Source organism: Nicotiana attenuata, unplaced genomic scaffold, assembly GCF_001879085.1.
Source record: "Nicotiana attenuata strain UT unplaced genomic scaffold, NIATTr2, whole genome shotgun sequence".
In the NCBI taxonomy this organism is placed as follows: Eukaryota; Viridiplantae; Streptophyta; class Magnoliopsida; order Solanales; family Solanaceae; genus Nicotiana; species Nicotiana attenuata.
Genome location: NW_017675982.1, coordinates 27,509 through 34,620, shown reverse-complemented (window position 1 = coordinate 34,620; position 7,112 = coordinate 27,509). Strand labels below are relative to the sequence as shown.

Here is a 7,112-nt window from a genome sequence, read left to right as displayed (position 1 = left end):
TGTTAGATGTCCATGTAAAAAATGTCACAACATTAAATACATGGATGTTGAAACTGTTAAATTGCACCTTTATCAGTATGGATTTGTTGAAAACTATTTTCTTTGGAAGTATCAAGGAGAAAAAAATGTGACCGGTGAGATGTCTTCTAGTGGTGATTTGCATGGTGGCGCTCAACCTGAATCGGGATATGAGAATCCATATCGACAAATGGTCTTGGATGCAGCTGGACCCAATTTTGGCCATGGTTTGAGTTAGCAGTCTTATAATAATATTGAACCTGAGTCGTCTCATTCTTATGAACTTTCAATGGAGGCGGGGCCTAATCCTTCAATGGAGGCGGAGCCTAATCCTTCAATGGAGGAGGAGCCAAATCTTGAGTGCCAAAGGTTTTATGATTTACTACAGGCCGCAGATGCAAAATTATACCCTGGTTCTTCCCTCTCTCAACTCGCAGTAGTTTCCAGGATGCTAAATATTAAAATGGAGAATACTTTATCGCAAAGAGGTTATAACCAAATGATGCAATTGCTGAAAGAGGCATTACCAGAAGATAACACAATGCTTGATAACTATTACGAGACCAAGAAGCTAGTGCATAGCTTGGGTTTGCCAGTTGAAAAGATTGATTGTTGTAATTCTGGATGTAGTTGTATTGGGGTGAAGATGAGGACCTCACATCTTGCAAGTTTTGTGGCCACCAGAGGTACAAACGTCGTGTCGATTCTCGTAAGAGGAAATTAATCCCTTACAAAAAGATATATTATTTTCTTTGATTCCTAGATTGCGGAGATTATATGCATCTCATGCTACAGACGCTGATATGAGATGGTATCATGAGCACATACAAGAGGAGGGCGTAATGCGCCATCCATCAGACTCTAAGTCTTGGAAGCACTTCAAAGAAACTCATCCCTTTTTTGCTGCTGAACAAGAAATGTGAGGTTGGGATTATGCACTGATGGTTTTCAGCCCTTTTGTCATTCAGGGAGGAAATACTTTTCATGGCCAGTGATTGTCACTCTATACAATTTGCCTCCAGGGATATGTATGAAAGAGGCGTACATGTTCTTAGCTATCATTGTTCCAGGGCCAAACAATACTAAACAAAAAATTAATGTTTATGTACAACCTTTAATAAAGGAATTGACCTTGTTGTGGAAGACGGGTGTAGAAGCATTTGACATCTCAAAAAAACAAAATTTTCAATTAAGGGCCGCTTTGATGTGGACAATCAATGACTTTCCAGCATATTCTATGTTATCTGGATGGAATATTGCCGGTAACTTAGCATGTCCTTATTGTATGGAGGAAGCACAATCCTTTAGATTACGTCATGGTGGGAAAACAACTTGGTTTGACAGTCATAGAATGTTTCTTGACCAAAATCATCCGTTTAGGAGATATCATAAAAACTTTCGTAAAGGTCAGACAGTTAGAAGGCTACCACCACCCCTTAGAACAGGAGAGGAAATTTTGAACTAAATTTTGAGTTGGGACTGAGGAAAGTAACTGAGCTAGATGCAGAAGAAGTTAATGGGAGAATTTCTAGGTGTTGTGGATGGAAAAAGAGAAGCATCTTTTGGGATTTGCCTTATTGGAGCTCTAACGTGATCCGACATAATCTCAATGTCATGCATATTGAGAAGAATGTCTTTGATAATGTATTTAACACAATTTTTAATGTTGATGGCAAAACAAAAGACAATCCAAAGGCACGTGAAGATATGGCAAACTATTGCAATCGACCGCAATTGGCAAAGAATCCTATTGATGGAAGCTATCCCAAAGATGCATGTACAATAGAGAAGAATCATTTGCCTTGTTCAATTGGTTGGAAAATGTGAAGTTTCCAAATGGGTATGTTTCGAATTTGAGTCGATGTCTAGACACAGACAAGTATAAATTATTTGGTATGAAAAGTCATGATTGCCATGTGTTCATGCAACGATTGATGCCTATTGCCTTTGGTGAGCTACTTCCTAGTAACATGTGGCAAGCACTTACGGAATTGAGGTTATTTCTTAAGGATCTCACTCGACTGTTCTTCGAAGTGGTGGATATGGAGAGATTAGAGGCAGAGGTAGAGGTCGAGGTAGCGCAGGCCGTGTAGGTAAATCTTCAATTAGGGGTAATTTTGCTACTCGTGAAAATATGCCTACTGTTCCCATTCCCACAATCAGTCCTCAACAAGGTGGTACGATTTCCTCAGGTGGACCAGATCACATCAATCAAGTTCAAACATTAGGTCCTAGTAGTACGCCACCTATTCAAACATCAGGCCATGGTAGTACCCCAACTATTAATTTGGAACCATCTCCAAATACCCCTAATTAAAGCAACACAATAGGCGAGGGTGTATCTTCTCAAAGCAACATAATAGGTGAAACTGAGTGTAGCAGTACCCACAGGCCGCAGACGCTTCATACTATTTCTCCTACAGGGTTAGTCCATTCATGTACTATTACTTTTAGTATATTTTTATTGATATATGGTATGCCTTTAAACAATGTCTTCTAATTTGTTCAGGTTAGAGCCTTCATTTCAATGCTCTGAGCGTATAACTAAGTGTTTCAAGCATGAACTTGATCCTAATGGAATCAACCGGAAAAGCGTCTCAAATGATATTAAAAAAATTTATTTTGGAGAATTCAAGGTATAATCCATCACAATTAGATTTAGAAAGTATATTAACTTTTATATGTAACTCATTGATGTTATTACTTTATAAAATTATTTCAGAAGGCATTCTACTAGGATTCTTCAATTGATAGTGCGGTGCAGATCGAATGGGAGCGTAAGGCAGCAAAAAGATATAGTGATTTTGTTAGCAAACTAAAATCAAGTAAGGTGCAACCGGACATTATTCCAAATAATGTGTGGGAAAGTTGGTTGAGACTTTGGAAAGATCCTAAGTGTGTTGAAAAGTCAGAAATAAATGCAAAAAATCGTTGTGCTGGGAGCGGAGTTGCCACTGGGATTCACGCAGGTGGCTCTGTCAATGTTGGGGAGCATCGACAAGAGACTTGTAAGTGGATTGTCTCTTGTTCTGTTTTTAATATACTGTACTTGAAATTATTGCTTGAGAATTTCTTTTCGAAAAATTTGGGTTGTCAATGTGTGCCGAAATTGTAGTTAGCAGTTGGATAACATCTATTTTTGGCCTAAAAATGGTACTCCAAAATTCTGTTGTTTCTCTGCTTACATAGAATAGACCTACTGTATCAGCAACGGAATTCCCAAGAGGAATCCTTTTCTTAGGGCTCTTTGTGAGGCATGCATGTGTATACCTGCCTATTTGGGTGTTTGAAATTGTGTCTGCATTTGTTTTTGGTTGTGTCTATGCTCATATGAAATTATAGATAGTGGATTAGAAGAAAGATTGTTTCTTTCTTATGGTTTGCTGCTGGCATTTTTGTGTGTATTCTGTAGAGATTCTGATATGGCCCTAATTTGGGTTCACACAATGGTACTTTTCTCCTTTATTAAAAAGAAAACTTTCCATCCAAAATGAATTTACTAGTGATAAAAAGCATACCCTTAAGGTGTCCAATTCTGGCCCTTCCAAGGCATCAAAGTATCGATCCACATGAATAGTTTCTGTCTCAGTACTTGGTCGAGAAATAAGCTCTTGCTCTCTTTCACGGCTCTTTCCACGCAAAACTGATATTTGTCTCTCAAGTCTACCAGACCATGTTTTAAAAGATTCAAACCTTGTATCCTTTAGCTTATTATTTCTGGAATTCCTCCATGGAGTGCTGGGAAGTTTTTCACTTGCAGGAGATTCAGGAAACATTGTACCTTTAGGCTCTTTGTTGTCTGAGAATAACACATAGGTTGCTTATTCTGTGTGGTACCAGTAGAATCTGTGACATCTAATATAGACTCACTGATATTGTTGAGGCCAGGACTCACTAAATGAGGTTTTAAAGGACTAATGGAAATGGAATGCATTATGTCGCTCTGTTGTTCAGCAAAAGCTTTAGTTTCCTGGGAGGATAGTTAGAATAATTAAAGTGTCACAATATGTTACAAAGAAACATTAAAGTTAATCTACATTCTAATGGAATCCAAGATACTGTTGCTTTTGAGTAAATGAAATAATCAAATAAGATGTGAAAAAGTTTAATCTGAAGTTGGATCTTCTATCAAAGTAGTCATTTCTTATCTGTTTACCTTAATTCTTGACAGCAATCCAAGATACTGTTTTATCGAGATATTAATGGATGCATGCCTTGTTGAACAAACAGGAAAACTCCATCTGGATGCCTTAGGAATTCTTGTTTTCCTTTGCAACATCTGGGCTGGTTGCCTTTAGTTTCGTTACATACATGTATCAACAACAATAAAAGAATTTCATTGTCAGTCCCATATTTACACCAAATATTTCAGGCAAATGTTTCACACTTGTTTAGCTTCACATAATCTTTACCTTTTTTGAATATGTTGTTCTCTGGGTTTGTATTGTCTGAAATGATCATTAAGGTTCCCTTTATTGAGGTTCCCTTTGTATAGGCCCTTAAAAAGGGTCGAGATCCAACACCAAGTAAATTGCATTTGCACGTCCATACACATGGTAATGATCGAAAATCTTTTGTTGCTGAGAAATCCCGAATAGTACATGTAAGATAGCTTTTTAAATAATTTTATTGACTTTACTTTCATATATTGTTTTCATTTTGTAAATTGAATCCTCAATATTATTTAGTCTTTTTATTTCACTAATTATTAACTCTTCTATAGGAAAAATATCAGGAGATATTACAACAACAAACACAAACTCAATCTGATATTGATCAGTGTAATGCATATTATCAAGCCGCGGGAGAAGAAAAGAAAAGAAGAGTATATGGTCTTGGATCTCAAGCAAAATGCTAATACGGGCCAAATCTTCATGTCTCTTTTGGATCTGATGCTACATCGTCAGCAACACCTTCAAATGCTCAATCAACATCGACAGGGAATCTGGATGAGTTAGTGATGCAATTGATTCCTGCACTGACACATCATATAGTTCCTGTAATCGTTGAGCGGGTACGCGAATTAGTTTCCTTACCCTCGCATCAGCCAAATACTGATCTTACCAACCACCCATTAGATGTGGCACCTACGGTTCCTACATCTTCTACTGTTGCTAACATTGATGAGGTTCATGCATTGGGTTCTGATGATAACCGTAACTCTCCAGCCTCGCATAGTTAGCCTACTTTCTTTGGACTTTATTGTTGGTCCTTGTGAATTTTTTGTACTTAACGATACTGTTATATGCATTATACTATATATTTTGGACCTTGTTGAATATATTGTTAATTTATATTAATTTCAGTGACTTTTTATTAAGTGTATTTATGTAATATGCTAGAACAGGGTACATTTAAAATAATAACTAAAAAGAATTTTAAAAAATCAGCAATATATTAAAAATAAATTAGCGACGGATACTTTTCATAGCTAAAATTATCCCGTAAAATTAAATCTTGCGACGAATTGGCGACAAAAGGTTTTGTTGCAAAAGGTAGGGAGAATTACCTATAACGTCTAGCGGCGGACGATTTTCGTCGCTATAAGAACAAACAACGAATTTTGCTATGTATTGTAGCGACGAAAGGCATCAAAATAGCGACAGAAACAAGCAATATAGCGACGGTTATTTTCTGCTAACCTTTGCTACAGATATATGTCGTCGCTAATCTGTCGCTAATTTTGCGACGGTTGGGTATTTTTCGTCGCTATAAGCCTAGCTACGAGCATTTTAGGGACCAACTTGAATCCGTCGCTAAACAACTGTAGCGACAAATAACATTGATTTAGCGACGGAATGCGGCCGTCGCTAAACGTTATTTTTTTGTAGTGCAATAGAAATGGTGTGATGACATGGTGACCTCGTGGATACTGAATTCACTCTATAAGGATCTAGCAGATAGCCTACAGTATGTCAATGATGCAAAGGAGCTCTGGAAAGAGCTAGAAGATAGGTACGATCAGACGAATGGAGTAAAACTATATCAATTATATAAGGAGATCAGCGACTTAAGAAGGGACCCTCGATATCACTGGATATTACACAAAAATGAAAAAGTTATGGGAAGAGTTAAACACTCTGAACATACATGCTCAGTGCAACTATCAGTGTGTGTGTGGAGCCAAGGCTAATATGCAAAAGGCTAAACAAGATAAGAGGCTAATTCAGTTTCTCATTGGACTAAATGAAGTATATACAGTAGTGAGAGGAAGTATATTGATGATGAACTGCTTACCTAGAATAGCACGCGCTTTCTCTATTCTTATTCAGGAGGAGAACCAGAGGGAAGTCAAGTCCCAGAGTCAAGTCATGATCGACTCTGCTGCTCTAAATGCACACACTTCAGGAGGCAACACCTTTAGGACAAATTACAATCAGAATTCGGTTGGAACTGGTGGTTTTAGAGGAAATTATAAGCCTAATAGACCTAGGCCTTTTTGTGAGCATTGCAAAAGATCGGGGCACACCAAAGGCAAATGTTACAAGCTTCATGAGTATCCACAAGGCATGAATAGGTTCAACAACAATTTACAGACTTTTAACAAGTTCAACAAAGGAAAATTAAATGTTGCAAATGCATTTGGATGACCATGTGATAGAATGAATACTGGAGAAAGGGATGAAATTTTGCAAGAACAGGGACGGAATTTGCACAATCTAACTAAGGAACAGCATGGAGAATTGCTCAGCTAGCTGGAGAACTTCCAATCAGGAAATGCAAGGAAAAATTCGGGGAACACTAACATGGCTTTTAATTTTGCAAGTACTATGACTTGTCGTAATGCTGTTGAGCATGGTGATCACTCATATGATTGTTTTAAGCCAAATACTGACTCATGGATCCTAGGCTCCGGTGCCACAAACCACATGACCTTTAAGAAATCTTGGTTAACCAACACTAGAACCTTAGTTTACCCTTTCCTAGTGTCGTTGCCAAATGGATATAAGGTGAAGGTGACACTCATTGGAGATGTAGCTCTTAGCCCCATATTCACTCTAAGAAATGTCCTTTTTGTGCCTAGTTTCAAATATAACCTGATCTCTATTCATTCTTTGACTATTTAGCTTGATTGCATAGTTGAATTTACAAAA

The 7,112-nt window shown here is 37.6% G+C and overlaps 1 pseudogene; it reads left to right on the top strand.

The window, feature by feature from the left end:
• Nucleotides 1–307: 307 nt before the first annotated feature.
• Nucleotides 308–5,200, top strand: LOC109220647 (annotated as a pseudogene).
• Nucleotides 5,201–7,112: the final 1,912 nt, after the last annotated feature.